We start from the raw sequence: 17,664 nt of genomic DNA on the forward strand, positions 1-17,664 counted from the left end.
TCAGGTAAAGATGGCAGAGACCCTTCCCTAAAGGTAATAAGTGACCCACTCTTCCTATCTCTTTGTCCCATCCTCACTCTTCTCCTCAGTCTCCTCTCCACCCCGTCCCCTCTCTCTCCCCCCTTGAGTGATTGTGACTGTCCTGAGTCCCTCCTTCTCCTCCATTCTCTGATTTTTTCGCTGCTTCCGGAATGTTACTTATATCTCAGATTTTGAAGACAAATGGAAAATATCTGGTTTTTTTTGTAATTTCCTTATTTTCCATTATTACTTCTTCATCCTCATTTTCTTTAGAACCAACACTCACTTGAACTTTTCTGTTCTAAATATTTACAAAATCTCTGCTTTTTTATACTTCTGGTTAGCATTCTCCCATAGAGTAATTTTCCCATTCTCATTCATCTTTTCATCATTTTTTGATTTTAAAAAATATTTTGACCAGTCTTCTCACCTGTCATCTGTCTTGACACAATTACTTTTTCTTTATGTTGGACACCACCTTTAACATTTTGAGTTAACCACACATTGTTGATCCATCTTTTGGAATTTTTCTTCCTCATTGAAATGTGTTGCTGTGTAAAATGCATTTGTAAAATGTTGCAGAAACAGAAGAAGGAATCTAATATTTTTTTGGAAATTCGACAATGTAAGTTCAGGGAAATCTATATTTTAGTCAATGTATCTGGAAGCACATTCATGAATACTCAATTACTGAGGCCAGAATGCTTGCTTCAATTATTTCCTTTGTACTTGGTCTGTGATGTAAACTATTGATAGCATTTCAGGCAATTGCAACCCATCATTTTCTGAATCTGCTGACACTGGTTTTATGAAATTCTGGAATGTTTCTCCAGCTTCACTTTCCTGTTTGGATCTTCCAAGGTTGGACAAAGAAATTCCATAAAAAATTACTTGTTTCAATTTTGCCATTCCTCTTGTGGAATTGGTAGTTCATCAAACACTGGCTGAGAGGAGCAAGGCATTTTTTATTCATTGATGAATGTGGGTTTTCTTGGCTATCCTTAATTATCCAAAAAAGGTGGTACTGAGTTGTCTTCTGCCCAGATTAGGAAACCGTAGCAATATTATGGAAGGAGTTTCAGGATTTTGATCTGACAAGACTGAACAAACAATGGTATATTTCCAAATCTGGAGTTTGGAGGGGAACATGCAGGTAATGGTGTGCCCACGTGTCTGCTGCTCTTGCCCTGCTACGGTTACTTAGGTTCAAGGTTTGGAAGGAGGTTGCAAAGTTGCGTTGGTAAATTACTGCACTGCATATTGTAGAAGATATACATTCTGACTTAGGTGCAGTGGATGCAGTGAATGTTAAATATGGTGGAAGGTGTGATTAGCCATTAGGCTGCTTTCTCCTGGATAATGTCAAGCTTCTGGAGTGTTATTGGAGCTCCACACATCCAGGCAATTCCTGGACCAGAGATTTGAGTAAGCAACCTTGGCTAGCCATTGAATGCTCAACTATCAGATAGTACTACACTTCTGAAGGGTGATTACAGACAGCGTACAGTACTGTCAGATGCTCTGTACTAAGGAGGTGCTTTGCAGTCAACAGGTCACCATTGAGGGAGTCCCATATTGTCAGAATTTAGAACTGACGGAATGCCACAATGTCAGAGTGGGAGAGTGCAGTGTCAGAATCTCTACTGAGGGAGTTCTGCATGAGTGGAGAGCTTGTACTCTGAGAGTACTCCACTGTCACAGGTTTGTACTGAGAGAAATATCAATCACTTTCTGACTTCTCTATCATCTGTCTGTCCCTTTGTTTCTCTCTGTCAGACTCTCTCTGTTGCCCTCCCTTTCTGTTTCTATTAGTATGAATGAAACAAAAGTAATGACCTTTGTGAAGACTGATAGATCTTATTCTCTCTCTGTTCCCATTGCTACAGAGTCTGTGGTGGATTTCAAGGTAATGGGACTGTTTGACCTCTATCTTCTGAGTTGTTGGGGTCAACACAACACTGGGAAATTTTCCACCTCCCGCTCTCCCTCTGCCCATTCTCCTCTGGCCTTTCCTCCTCTCCCTGGCACTCTTCTCCCCAACACTGATTTCTTGCCTTGACAATAATTTCCCCATCCCATGACCATCCTCTCTCCCATTCCCACATTCTCCTGTCTTCCATCCTCTCCTCCCAATCTTCTCTCTCCACTCCCCTCATTTTGCTCCCCTACTCCCACTCCTTCCACATCACTCCCCTATATCCACATCATGTCTATCCCTCCCTTTCCTCTACCCGTAACACTCCACACACCCTCAGTCTCCACACCCCGACAAAACTCCATCACTCTCCTCCATCTCTCTCTCTCTCTCTCTCTCACCCCTTCATCTGCTGTCCCTTCACTCATCCCTTCCCCACCAACCTCCCTCAAAATGAGATCATTCACATTTTGTTCTTGACTTCGCCACCCCTGGTAAAAGACTTTGTCTATTTGCCCTATCCATGCCCCTCATGATCTTATAAACCTGGATAAGGTTATCTCCCAAACTCTGACACTGCACGAAGACCAGCCCCATTCTATTCAGCCTCTCCCGATTGCTCAAAAATGCCAAACCTGGCAACGTTCTTTTAAATCTTTTCTGAATGCTTTCATGTTTCTCATCAACCTTCCAATAGGAGGTAAACAGTATTCCAAAAGTGGCCTAACCAATGTCCTGTGCAGCTGCAACATGATGTCCCAACTCCTCTACTTAACGCTCTGACCAATAAAGGAAAATATACAAAACACCTGCTTCACTATCCTTTCTATCTGTGTCACCACTTTCAGGAACTACAAACCTGCACTCTAAGTTCTCTTTGTTCATCAACACCGCCCAACACCTTACCATTAAGTGTATGGTCCTGCCCTGATTTGCCTTTCCAAAATGCAGCACACCATATTTATCTAAATTAAACTCCATCAGCCACTCCTCAGCCCATTGGCTCATCTGATCAAGATCCCATTGTACTCTGAAGTAACCTTCTTCACTGTCCACTACACCTACAATTTGGTGTCACCTGCAAACTTACTAATTTTATCACTGATGTTCACACTCAATAACTTTATCACCGTTGTTCACACTCAAATCATTTATATTTTTATATACACATATCTATATATATATATATATATATATATATATATATATATGTGTGTGTGTTTTATATTCATATATATGATGAAAATCAGTGGGCCCAGCACTGATCCTTGTGGCACGTCACTGGTCACAGGCCTCCAGTCTGAAAAGCAACCCTCCACCACTGCCCTCTCTCTTCTACCTTCAAACCAGTTCTGTAACCAAATGGCGAGTGATCCCTGCATTCTATATGATCTAACCATGCTACCCAGTCTACCATGAGGAAGCTTGTCAAACATCTTACTAAAGTCCATACAGATCACATCCACCGTTTGGCCTTCATCAATCCTATTCGTTACTTTTTTTTTAAAAAAGGGAATCACATTCAATCCTGGTTTCACAGCTATAGAAAGATGTTGTGAAATATGAAAAAGTTCAGAAAAATTGCATAAGGATTTTGCCAGGCTTGGAAGCTTTGAATGGTAGGGAAAGGCTGAATAGGCTGTGGCTATTTTCTCTGGAGCGCTGGAGTCTGAGAGTGACTTTATAGAAGCTTTAAAATCATGCAGAGCACAGATAGAATGAATAGTCAAGGTCTTTTTTCCAGGGTAGAGACTTCCAAAATTAGAGAGCATAGCTTTAAGGTGAGAGGGGTAAGATTGAAAAGGGACTGAGGGTGATCCAAATGACGACGATCAGAAAGGTCTGCTTTGCTTAACTCTGCATCTCAACTCAGGCAAAGTAACACATTCACCCTCCCCACCTAAGTTATTTTTGTGAAAATCAGCATTTAAAGAGCTACAGAACTGATACCAATTTTTACAAAGTCTGTTCTATTAAAGAAATATGACAAAAGGTCAAGGTTGGAATATGTCACATGGGGAAATCACAGGAGATGTCAAACACACCGGCAGCTGCAGCTACATCTGCAGCCCCCTCCATTAGTCTGATGGAGTCACTCACCCATCAGGTCCTGGCTGCGGAGTTTGCAAAACTGTGGGAAAAGATCGAGGTGTCGATTGCAGAGAAGCTCTGTGGTAGGCTGGACCTGATCTTGGCCGTGTTTCACAAGCACGAGGAGCAGTTGAAAGGCCTTGGACACTGAACGGAGAAGGTTGAATGAAGGACCGCAGCTTCAGAGACCACAATCAACCTCTTCAAAGGAACAAATTCAAGATCTCAAAAGAAGCTGGTCCTGACCTTACTTGAAGAAGTCGACGACCTTGAGGATAGAGGTTGGCTGAACAACCTCTGCATCGTGGGGCTGCCAAAAAGAAGGCGATCAGCCAGTGAGCTCTTTTGAGAGCTGGTTTCTGCAATTTCTTGGCTTGGAGGACAGGTCAGGCTGGGTGAAAGCTGAGAGGGTCCATCAGGTCACAGAGCATCAGTTCAGTTTGGACCACGACCATCACGTGGTCCGAGTGTGACCCCACAGTTACAGGGACGAAGTTAAAGTTATGGAGGCCTCCAGATTGAAGGAGAAGGATCCACAGGCCTTAACTCACAAAGGTACCAGAACAACGTTCTTCCAGGACTTTTCTACGGCTGTGATTCATAAAAGGGAGTCCTTTGATGAAGCCAAGAGAAGACTGAGAGACGTTGGTACACAGTATTCCTTGAGGTGTCATTTGTTTCACTTATGATGGGTCTGTGCACTCATTTGACTCCAGAAAAAGTGAAAAGCTTTTTGGATGTTTTAAAATAGACTGGGTGACTGGATGTGGACAATAGCATCTCTTTTTTTGCTTTTCTGTCTCTCTCCTTTTCTAAAGTAAATTGTTGTTGAATTTTTTTCTGACATCAATGGGTGTTAATATATATTTGGGGGGTGGGTAGTGTGCCTACTTTTACGTTTGTTGTTAATATTACTTTTCTTTCTTTCCTTTCTTGGCTTTTAACTGGGATTTGTCTCAAGCTGGAAGGAGTTATGAAGGTGTTTTTGGTATACGTAAGTGTCCCCTGTGGGCAGGGGGTAGAGCTCCTCACTTAGTGCCTTATATTAGGTTTAGTTTGTTGTTTCTTTTGTACATGTAGTTACTAGTTTGTTAGTCGTAGTCGTTGTAGTTTATGCATTTTTTTAGGCTTCATGTGTCTTTTTTTGATTATGCTCAGCAATTGGTAAGTCAAATTCTTCCGTTTTGGAATTCACCTGCTGTTATGGAGAGTCATGGCTAATTGTGTCCTTAAATGGTGTACGTGGAATATAAGAGGGAGCTAATTGCCAGTTAAGAGAAAAAAAGTGCTTACTCGTCTTAGAGAGTAGAGGGTGGGCATTGTCCTTTTGCAGGAGACTCGCCTTGGTGATAAGGGATATCTGAAATTGCAGAGAGTGGGTTTGATTGGGCATATTTCTCCTCCTTTAATACTAGGAGTTATGGGAAAGGCCATACTTATTCAGAAGAATCTTCCATTTAAGTTGCTAGATCAGGTTAAAATGAGTATGGACAGTTCGGCATTCTTAAAGCCTCAATACATGGAGAAGAGTATGGTATTTTGAATGTTTATTGTCCACCGCTGCATCCCTTTGAATTTTTGATTGATGCATTCTCAAACTGATGGCTGTTGCACCACAGCAGATTATTGGAGGGGGAGACTTTAAGTGTCTAATGGATCCCATGTTGGATAGAATGCCTGGAGGTCCCTCAACACTTTCTTTACAATCTGAGCAGCTAGCGGACTTTTGTGCATAATTGGGATTGGTAGATGTCTGGAGGCATCTCCACTCCACAGGTAGGGACATAATGCTTTTCTTTTCTACTCTGCACAAGCATCATATTAGGATTGATCTTTCATAACTTCTGTGTAATCCTTGGATTTGGTAACATCTTATACAATTGGAAACATTACTATTTCTGATTATGCGACAGAATACTTAGAGACTGAGGATAAGGGTAATGTTAGTGTCAGAAATGACAGAAGGGGGAGCAGCAATGCCTGCTTGAGGCACGGCTAAAAACAGCAGAGAAGGCATATTTTTAACAGACCATCAGTGGCTAAGCTGCAGTGGGTTACAGCTCTTTGGTCCACCTTGAACTCCACGTTCACACAGACAGAAAGGAAGGAACTTTGTTTTGTGAAACAAAGACTGTCTGAGTACGGTGACAGAGCCAGGCAGGTATCTAGCATATCTTGCCAGGAAACATAATGCCCCCCAATCGATTGCCTCAATTAGGGACGGGACTTGGATGGTTACTTGTGATTCTAAAAAGATCAATGCTGCATTTGGAAATTTTATTTTTAACTGTACCAATCTGAACATTGTGAGGGCTCAGGTGCAGTCCTTCTTTAAGAACCTGGATCTTCCAGGTGTTACCTCTGAACAGGCATCTTTCCTTAATGCCCCTTTAACAGAGCAAGAGTTATAGGAGGCTGTGAAGCAGATGCAGTGTGGCCCTGATGGCCTTCCTAGCAAGTTTTACAAAGAATTTATAAAGAGATGTTAGACATATATAATTGCTTGTACAGCCAAGATTGCCTCCCGCCATCCTGAAGAACGGCTAATATTTCTCTTATCCTTAAGAAAGGGAAGACCTCAGAGGAATGTGCCTCCTATAGGTCCATCTCACATTTAAATACTGATTTTAAAATCTTGTCCAAGGATCTTGCATTAAGATTGGAAACTGTACTGCCCTCCATTGTTAGAGATGGACAGACTCATTTTTAAAAGCCCACAGATCCACCAATAATATCAGAAGGTTACTGAATATGATTCAAGTGTGTCAGCAGTCGTCAGTTCAGGAACTAGTGATCTCCTTGGTTGCAGAAAAGGCATTAGATCGGGTCAAATGGCCATGTCTGTTTTATACCCTTGAATGATCTGATTTAGGGGAGGTTTATATTCAGTGGGTGGGGGGTCCTCTATAGTGATTCTCTGGCAGCAGTTCTCACCAATGGTGTGAGCTATTGTAATTTTATGTTTTTTAAGGATCGTTGCTTTCACTCAAGTGAATCGCAGATGTTGATTTGATTGAAGAAACTAATTTCAAATTTGATACTGCACTACAATCTAAGTGGGCTCATTCATAAAGTCAGGAAGTATGGGATACAGGGATATTTAGCTATCTGCAGCGCGACATAAACAGGATGCAGAGCTGGGCTAAGAAATGGCAGATGGAGATCAATCTCGATGAATTTGAAGTGATGCATTTTGGAAGGTCAAACTCGAATGCTGAATATAGGATTAAAGACAGGATTCTCAGCAGTATGGAGAAACAGAGGGATCTGGGTGTGCAGATACATAGATCCCTCAAAGTTGCCACCCAAGTGGATAGCGTTGTTAAAAAAGCATATGGTGTTTTGGCCTTCATTAACAGGGGGATCGAGTTTAAGAGCCATGAGGTTTTGCTACAGCTCTACAAGTCCCTGGTGGGACAACACTTGGAATATTGTGTCCAGTTCTGGTCGCCCTACTGCAGGAAAGATACAGAGGCTCTAGAGAGGGTTCAAAGAAGGTTTACCAGAATACTGCCTGGACTGGAGGGCTTGCCTTGTGAAGAAAGCTTGAATAAGCTTGAACTGTTCTCTCTGGAGAGAAGGAGGAAGAGATGAGACCTAATCGAGGTATACAAGATACTGATAGGAATAGATAGAGTCAATAGCCAGAGACTTTTACCCAGGGTAGGATTGACTGTTATGAGGGATCATAGTTTTAAGATATTAGGAGAAAGATACAGAGGACACATCAGAGGTAGGTTCTTCACGCAGAGAGTTGTGAATGCATGGAATGCATTGTTAGCGGTGGTGGTGGAAGCAGAGTCATTGGGGACATTTAAGTGACTGCTGGACATGCACATAGAAAGCAGTGAATTGAGGGGTGTGTAGGTTAAGTTATTATATTTTACATTAGAATTAAACCTCAGCTCAACATCGTGGGCCAAAGTGTCTGTTCTGTGCTGTACTTTTCTATGTTCTAAGTTCTAAATTATAAATTATAATTACGCAACCATAACACTGACAAAATCTGAATAGGTTCCGTGCACAGAGTGCTAGAATAATCATTCCTATCAAACAGACATTTTCGTTGGGGTGATTTAAGGATTATTTCGCTGCAGATAATGATGAGAGAGCAATAACTCAGGGATAAGTGATAACCACGACTCCACCTACAATGCAGTTTGCACCAAACGAACAGTTTCAAACATAGTTAAATATTATATGAGTTTAAAAATGTGTTGCTGGAAAAGTGCAGCAGGTCAGGCAGCATCAAAGGAGAAGGAGAATCGACGTTTCGGGCATAAGCCCTTCTTCAGGAATGAGGAGGGTGTGCCAAGCAGGCTAAGATAAAAGGTAGGGAGGAGGGACTTGGGGGAGGGGCGTTGGGAATGCGATAGGTGGAAGAAGGTTAAGGTGAGGGTGATAGGCCGGAGAGGGGTGGGGGCAGAGAGGTTGGGAAGAAGATTGAAGGTCAAGAAGGCGGTGCTGAGTTCGAGGGTTGGAACTGAGAAAAGGTGGGGGGAGGGGAAATGAGGAAGCTGGAGAAATCTGTATTCATCCCTTGTGGTTGGAGGGTTCCTCGGCGGAAGATGAGTCGCTCTCCAACCACAAGGGATGAATACAGATTTCTCCAGCTTCCTCGTTTCCCCTCCCCCCACCTTTTCTCAGTCCCAACCCTCGAACTCAGCACCGCCTTCTTGAGCTGCAATCTTCTTCCCGACCTCTCCGGCCTATCACCCTCACCTTGACCTCCTTCCACCTATCGTATTCCCAACTCCCCTCCCCCAAGTCCCTCCTCCCTACCTTTTATCTTAGCCTGCCTGGCACACCTTCCTCATTCCTGAAGAAGGGCTTATGCCCGATACGTCGATTCTCCTTCTCCTTTGATACTCCCTGACCTGCTGCGTTTTTCCAGCAACACATTTTTAAGCTTTGATCCCCAGCATCTGCAGTCCTCACTTTCTCCTAGTTAAATATTATCTGATCATGACATAAGTGATCAATTCACCCATCAGTTTCAAATCTGAGGTTTTCAAATTTTACAATTTTATGAAAGAGCAGCAACGTTCTGGGCAAAACAAGACCAGTTTCTCAATGTTATTACATCATGTGTGGGATTTATATTACTGACACATGTTGAGGGTCCAAAGACATCCAGTCTGATATTTTTATTTTAATTGCGCCCAGTCCCCCTGGAAAGACTCCACTGACCCTGCAGTGAAATGATTTGGTGTCCCCCTGGAAATACTCCAATGAGCCCAGTCTGAGACCCACTAACTGATTCATCTCCAATACCATCATGTAGCGCCACCTCCCGCCTATGGAGCAACATTACAGGCAGGAAGGTCCCCGGGTTCCTGCAGCTCGCAGCTCATTCTACCCAGTCAGTCCCTCTCTACAATTGAGCTTCTATTTCTTTCTGCTCTCCCCCTCCTTCTTTCCCCCAGCCCTACACAGCTCCTGCTGATCTTTCAGTTGCTAGTTCCGATACAGGGTTTAATCCCGGAATGTTAACCTGGCTTCTCCCTCCACCTGTGACTGAAACCAACCATCATCAGTTTCCAGCTGGCAGGAGGCAGGGGGACGGGGTGAAATTATGGGATGGATCTGTCAGTGCCCTTTAATCCCGCAGATTGTCAGCGGGGCGGAGTTTTTCCCGTCATCATCCCGTCCTGGATGGAAGAAGGGAAAGACCCTCTCAGTGAAAGTGTGGGTGGAAGTGTGGAGATGGGACATGGTGTCCGCATTGTAAAATGACACCTGTCCCCCCTCATAGTCCAGGAAAACCCCGATCTTCCGGGGATTCACACTCGGGGAGGGGGGGGTCAGTGAGGGGGAGGTGGCAGCAAAATAACCTCTTCCAGGATATAGCCTCACAATCCAGAATCCGGTCTCTGTGTTCAGCTTGATCCACCCTTTCCTCTTCACAGACTCTCGTGCTGTTCCCAGAATCCACCAGCTCTTCTCCCCCACCTCCACCTCCCAGTAATGTCTCCCTGATGTGAATCCCTCTGATGCCAGGACACAATGCCAGGAATCAAACCTCTCCGGGGCATCATGTAGCAACTGCCGTTTGTCTCCGACTGTCACACTGGTCCGGTCCTCAGATAGGATGAGCCAAGGATTTGCTGTGATTGGATCCAGAGTCAGAGAGGCTGGAGATAGGGGAGAGATCAAATATCACCGTCAGAGGGCAATAGGGTGAGAAAGACCAGGGAGAGTGAGGGGTTGAATGACAGTGAAGGGTTTAGCGATAGAGGGAAAATGGGTGTAGGGAAGAGATAGGACAAGTGCATAAAAGGGAAGTTTGAAAGTGGGGAGGGACAGGGAAAGAGAAGTGATTGAGGAAAAGTACAGTGAGTGAAGAGAGTATGATAATGAGGAAGAAGGATGCATAAGGCAGAGGGCTGGGTATGGAGAATTGAGGGAGGGAAAGTGAGAGGGATCAGTTCTGGGGTGTGGGTGAGGAATTGGAATGCACATGAAGAGCAGTTAGAGGTGGGAGAGAGTGCGGAGACGTGGGATAGAGAGGAGAGTTGGGGAGTAAGGAATGAGGATTGAGAGTGAGGAGTGCAAAGGGGCAGTATGAGAGAGAGTTTTGGAGAATGAGGGGAAGCTCAGAAGGGGTTGAGCAATGCGAGGGTGAGTGCCTGGGTGAGGGCAATGAGAAAGGGCAAACTTAGGAGGGGGTAGAAAGCAGGCTGGGGAATGTAGCATCATTTGGCAAGCTGGAAGGATTGAGGATAAGAAGGGATAGTTGACGGGATAGGATGTGTGAGTGTATTGGTAAGGGGGAGTGTGCTGGATAGGTTAAACTGAAGCAGAATATAAGGAGAGACCGAGTGGCAGAGAGTGTGGCAGATGTGGATGGAGTGAAAGTGAGGACAGAGCAAGGGTGTATGGGACAGCATAGGGGAATGTCAGATGGTGGCAGTCAGGAGGGGGGTCTAATGGGCAGAGTGAGGGGCATGGGGAGAGGTTGGGGGGAATGAAAGGGTTTGTGAGAGGGAATACTGTGAACAAGATGAGGAGAGGGCATAGTGAGGGAGAGGAGAGACTGACAGAGAGGGGGCGTGGACAGGAAGGGGAGATGGCTAAGTCCAGGAGGATGACATGTCTTGGGAGGGAAGAGTGGATAGGAGAGTGAGGGTAATGGAAGGTGGACGTGAGAGGAAAAGGAAACGTATTATAAGAGGAGGGGAGAATAATGGGGGAGAGAGACCACAGAGCGCAATAACATGATGAAGCAAGGGTGAGGGGAAAGGGAGAGTGGGGGAGGGGAGAAGAAGTGGAGGGTGGGTGAATTCAAGGGGAAGGGGAGAGTGAGATGATGTGAGTGGATGGGAATGGAGATAGCAAGGGGAAGCAGGAGTGATGGGCAGCAAGTGAGTGTAGAGACTGAGCGAGGGAGTACAGCGGGGTTACATTTGTAAGGGAGGATTTAAGGAAGGAGGATGGGAGCATGAAGAACAGTGGGAAGAAATGAGGCAGGGAATGGCAGAGTGAAGGCTTGGGGGAGATGATGGAAGAGAGAATGAGTAGAAGCTGAATAGGGATGTGGGAGAGGGTGTGCGGGTTTTGTGAGGGGAGGGGACTGTTTGGGATAGGGTAAGGGAGAGTGACTGACAGCATTGAATGGGAGGGTGAGGACATGAGGACAACAAAAATAAGTGGACAGTTGAGGTTTGGAGATTGGGAGAGTGAGTGGAGAGTTGAGTGATGGAAATGTGGTGAATGAGGGGGATGAGTGAAAGAGGGATGATTAGACTAGATTCCCAACAGTGTGGAAACAGGCCCTTTGACTCAACGAGTCCACACTGATCCTCCGAAAAGTAACCCACCCCAACCCATTTCCCCTCTGACTAATGCACCTAACACTATGGGCAATTTAGCATGGTCAATTCACCTGACTTGCACATCTTTGGACTGTGGGAGGAATCTGGAGCAACCAGAGGAAACCCACGCAGACATGGGGAGAATATGTAAGCTCCACACAGACAGTTGCCCGAGGTTGAAATCAACCAGCAGTGCTAACCACTGAGAGTGAAGAGGAAGGAATGGCTGAGTTGGAGGCGAGAAAGACAAATTACTTTTGGGCATGGGAGAGGTGAGTGAGTGGGGTGAGTGAAGGGTATATAAGGGGAAGGGGTGGGTTAAGAATAAAGGGAACAAAGTGAGATACGGAAGTGAGAAAGTAACAAAATACGGTCTTGTACGGATTGTGGAGGTGACTGAATTGGAGGATGAGGTGAGGTTTGTGTGAGGAGGAGAGGAAAGTAAAGATGAGGGGAGTGTAAGAATGAGAGGAGAGAGTTGGGTCTTGGGAATTGAGGAAGTCTGTGAAACATGTGGGATCCAAGGAGGATGTGGAGATTGAGCGAAGTGGAGACAAGAGTGATGTGGAAGGGGAGTGTGAGGAGGCAAGATTAAAAGAGAGGGGAGAATCAGGAATGGGAAAATCATGGCAGAGCAATTATGGAGGAATGCAGTGGAGGGGGAAGACAAATGTGAGATAGGATTGAGGGGCAGTGCAAGGCAGAGGGTGGAAGCAGAGCAAGGTTGAGGGGAGAGTGGCTGGATTGGGAAGCTGTGCTCAAGAAGATAGTGAGGGTGAGGGAAGAGTGAGCTGAGAGGGTGGGAGGAGTGATCAGGAGGAGACTGTGAGATTAAGGGGAAGGGCACAGCAGGTGGGATTGAGGGAGCATTGATGGGAAGGGGCAATTGGAGAGTGTAGGCAATCAGAGTGTCGGGGGTGGTGGAGTGACAAGGAGAGTGAGGATTGGAGAGTGAGGATTGGAGAGTGAGGTGGAGGGAAGTCTGAGGTGGAGGGGGGAGGGAATTGTAAAGGTTGGACAATGAAGGGAGGATGGGGGAGGACTGAATGGTGAACAATTGAGAGGAATGAATGAATGTGGGGAATGTGGAGGTGAGTTGGGTGGATGGTGGATAATGCAGTGAGGCTGTCTGTTGGGCTAAGGGCTGAAAATGTGTTGCTGGAAAGGCGCAGCAGGTCAGACAGCATCCAAGGAGCAGACAAATTGACATTTCGGGCATGAACCCTTTTTCTGGAATGAGTAAAGTGAGGAAATGAGGAAAGCCCTTCCTGAAGAAGGGCTCATGCCCGAAACGTCGATTCTCCTGCTCCTTGGATGCTGCCTGACATGCTGCGCTTTTCCAGCAACACATTTTCAGCTCTGATCTCCAGTATCTGCAGTCCTCACTTTCTCCTGTTGGGCTAAGGGACAGCTAATGGCAGGTACAAACCAAGAGGAGAATGAGATTGAGGGGAGGTGACCAGATGGGAAGCTGAGGAGTGATCTTATAGAATTTTTCAAAATTATGAGAGACATGGATAGGGTGAATAGTTGGGGTCTTTTTTGCCCCTGTAGGGCAGTCCTAAAGTAGAGGGTATAAGTTTAAGTTGAGAGAAGTAGGATTTAATACGGACTAAAGGGGCATTTTTTTAAGGCAGAGGGTAGTGCGTGTATGGAATGAGCTGCCAGAAGAAGTCTTGGAGGCTGCTACAATTGCAACATTCAAAACGCATCTGGATGAGTGAATGATTGGAAGGGTTTTGAGGGATATGGGCCAAATGGTGGCAAATGGGTCTGGGGCAGTTTGGGGTATCTGGTCAGTGCAGATGATTTGGATGGAAGAGTCTGTTTCCATGCTGTGTGACATCTATCACTCCCTCTAAATAACTTCCTAAATATTGCAATGGTTTCTGTCTTCTTTCAGGCAGTGAGTTCTTGATGCTCACAGTCATCTGGGTGAGTAATTCCTCTCCAAAACACCTGTGCCTTCCCTTCAACCTATGTCCCCAGTTATTGACCATTCCATTAAGGGGAAAAAGTACCCTGAAATTTACCCAATCTATGATCATCATGTTTTTCTACACCTTCATCAGATCCACCTCTCAGCCTCCTGTGTAGGGCTAGCAAATCCCCCCATCAGGATGTTGGTCCCTTTCCAATTCAGTTGCAGCCAGTCCATCTTATACAGGTCACTTCTTCCCCAGAAGAGATCCCATTAGTCCAAAAATATGAATCCGTGTTCCTTACACAGGCTCCTCAACCATACATTCTGCCTTATCCTCCTACTTCTATTGTCACTAGCACTGATATAATTACCCTGGAGGACCTACTTTTTAGTCTCTTGCATCACTGTTAGAAATAATGCAATGTTTAAGTTCGCTTGGTGTCAGTGAACTTTTCTACTATAAAAAATATCATCAAACTGATGACTTTCTCATTGTCACAATGCTGTGTCTGTGACCTCACTGTTCCCAGATTGATTCTCTTATTTCCTACATTACAACTGTGAATATTCCACAAAAACACTTCAATGGTTCAGAAGCTCTTTGGGCTATGATGTGGGCACATGGGCAATATTTAAATACAATTTGATTTATCATATTCTCCTCTGTAATGATTGCTTTGCTACTAGGAGGTGAGTTATTCACATGGCTACTCATTGTTTCTTGATTGTCCATTTCCTTCCATGTTCCCAACATCCTCAATCGCTCCGTTCCCTCACCTGGAAATAATGGCATTGTTCACGTCACCTGACCCCTCCTGCATGATGACCTTAACCCTTCTCACATTCCAAACCCTTGGAAAACTGACCAGGAGCATTGCACTGAATCACAACCCTCAGACTGGATTGGGCCTCTGATCAAATGCTTTCAACGACCAATGGGTTCACTGCTTGATCAAGAGATTATTCAAAGTATTGTCTCCATAGCTCAATGGTTAGTGCTGTTGCCTCACAGCACCAGGGAGCTTGTTTTGATTCCAGCCTCAGGCAAATGTCTGTGTCTGCATGAGTTTTTTTCCCACAGTCCTAAAATGTGCAGTTTTTGTTGAGGGTTGTGCAGGCTAGGTGGATTATCCATTTGAAATGTAGAGTTACAGAGATAATGGTGGGGGCTTGAATCTGGGTGGGATGATCTTCACAGGGTTGGAATGGTCTCAAAGGGCTGAATTACCTGCTTCAACATTGCAGGGATTTTGTGATTCTATCAGCCTCACTATCTGAAAACTGTCTTTTCATCCTTCATTATGAAAATTTAGAAACATTTCCACCTTGTTGGACAGTTGACTATATTAAATCTATAGATATGTTTCAGGCTCAGCAGGTCTGGCAACATCTGTGGAGAGAAATTAAAGTTAGCACTTTGGGTCGAGTGACCTTTACACAGAACTGATGGTAGCTCAGGGGATACCACGAGGCTGTTTGATGATGGTAGTGGTGGTGGTGGAAGGGTGGGGTGGGGATGGGGAGGGGAGTGGGGAGAAATTGTTCAGGCCTTAGTTCCAGGAAGAAGTGCAGAGCCCTGGAGTCATCCTGATGGAAGATGAAGGTGTAAAGGAATTGCACATCCATGGTAAAGAGGAGTCAGCTGGAGCCCACAAACTGGCAATTCTGAAACTGGCATAAAGCGTCTGATGAATCACAGATGTAAATGGACAGGAACTGGACCACAGGAGAAAAGACTGAGTCATGGTAGGATGTGATGCATTCTACAGGGCAGGAGCAGGAAGAAACAATGGGTCTGCCTGGGCAGTCCTGTTTGTGTATTTTGGGAAAGAGGTAGAAGCGAGCTGTGGAGGACTGGGAGACTATAGCTGGGAGGCAGTAGGGAGGGTGATCACCAGATGAACTTAAGTCAGTGACCATACTTGGCACAATAGCCTGATGTTCCATTCTGGCTTCATAGTCCAGGAAGCGATGGGGAGTTATGAAAGAGCTGGCACTCAGCCTCTGCATTGTAGAGATCAGTCTGCGAGACAACAACAGCCCCACCCTGATCAGCAGGCTTCATAATAAACTCAAGGTTGGATCTGAGACCACTCAGTTCTTGGGAGGATAGGTTGGAAGGGTAAGAGGGGCACAGAAATTGATGTGACCGATGTCATGTCAACAAATCAGAATGAAGAGATCTTGTGCAGATAAGAGTCAAGGGGGAAGTGTTGGAAGTGGGCAAAGGGTCTGTGGGATGGGGAGAGGACTCTTGTCCAAAGAAACTGACTGCACTCTGTGCTCTCAGGTCTAACTCTGACTTTGTTATGAAGCCTGCTCATCAGGACAGCGCTGCCGTAATCTGGCAGACTGACCTCTACATTACAGAGGCTGAGCGCCAGCTCTCAAATACCTCCTATCTCCCCTTGAGCTGTCGCAGTAATTTCTGTTTTTGTCTCTGATTTACAGAATCCACAGTTCTTTCAGTTGATATTTATCTGGCTACTGTTTCCATCACTGACCACTTCAGTAAGACCATCACACACCTTCTATTATACAATATAGTCTCTAGGTGTTTGCAACCCCTTCTATTCACAAAACTATTTAAATCTCACATTCCCCACTTGCCCCCTCTTCCTCCATTCTCACCCAACCAACTTGCAATGTCCACTTGGCTCTCATCTTCACCTGGTCTATCACGGATGCCTCTGTACCCTCCCTCAACATCTCTGTTTCCATTTCTGGAGATAGACTGTTCACCTATATCCACGATAAACCCACCAACTTCAACAGTTACTTGGACTGTACATCCTCGCAGCCTACTTCCTGTAAAGACTCCATTCCATTCTCCCTGTTCCTCTAACTCTGTCGTATTCGTTCCGATGAGGCCAACTTTGACAAGGGAGCTTGCAAAATGTCCATCTTCTTCCTCAACCAAGCATTGCCCAGCATTGATATTGTCAGAGCCCTGGACTGGATCCTCACCATCTCCGGCACTTCAGTTCTCTTTCCACCTGATGCAGCGATAGGGTGCCCCTTGTCCTTACCTATCATCTCACCAGCATCCATGTCCAGTAGATCATCAGACACTTCTTCCAGGACCTCCAGCCAGATCCTACCACCAGACACACATTCGCCTCCTCTCCCATATCCACCTTCCAGAGGGACCGTTCCTTCCGGGACACTATGGTCCACTTATCCTTCACTCCCAACACCCACCCACAGCCCCATGATACTGCCCCCCTGATACTGCTGAAGGTGTAAATCCTCCCTCCTCAATATTTAAAGGGCCCAAACATACCCTCCAGGTGAAGCAGCACTTTACCTGCACTTCCCACAATCTAGTCTATTGCATTCACTGCTCACAATGTGGTCTCCTCTCCATTGGAGAAATGCAATATACACTGGGTGACTACTTCGCACAATATCTATGTGCTGTTCACAAAAAAAGACTCTGAGATTCCAGCTGCCTGCCACTTCCAAGCACCACTCTGTTCCCCTGTCCCCTGTCCAACGTCTCTGTCTCAGGCTTGCTGCAGTGCTCCAGAGGAGCTCAGCGCAGGCTGGAAGAACAGCACTTAATTTCCACTTGGGGACCCTGCAGCTCTCAGTACTCAGTAGTGAGGTCAATCATTTTAGGGCCTGAGCTCTCCTATGTCCTAGCTCCCTACCCCACAAACCCAGCTTTGCTCTCACATAGTCAGCCATTATATACCACCTATTGTTAGGCACGAACTGTCTCCATTGATAGTTATTCACCCTCCTAGCCTAATCATTGTCCACTCCTTTGACTTTCTAATGTTTTTCTCACACTTTGGGGTCTATCCCACCGATCACTTACTCATTAGGCCCTCCCCCCTCACCCTATTTTCTGCGTGTAAACTGGCATTTTCCAAGCTACCATCAGTACTGAGGAA

At 45.4% G+C, this 17,664-nt stretch overlaps 1 pseudogene; it reads right to left on the minus strand.

Annotated features, from left to right (window-relative positions):
- Positions 1–8,975: 8,975 nt before the first annotated feature.
- LOC140455112 (uncharacterized) overlaps positions 8,976–17,664 on the minus strand; it is an 86,809-nt pseudogene continuing 78,120 nt past the window's right edge.

The sequence above is a fragment of the Chiloscyllium punctatum genome, chromosome 30 (assembly GCF_047496795.1).
Source record: "Chiloscyllium punctatum isolate Juve2018m chromosome 30, sChiPun1.3, whole genome shotgun sequence".
NCBI lineage: Eukaryota > Metazoa > Chordata > Chondrichthyes > Orectolobiformes > Hemiscylliidae > Chiloscyllium > Chiloscyllium punctatum.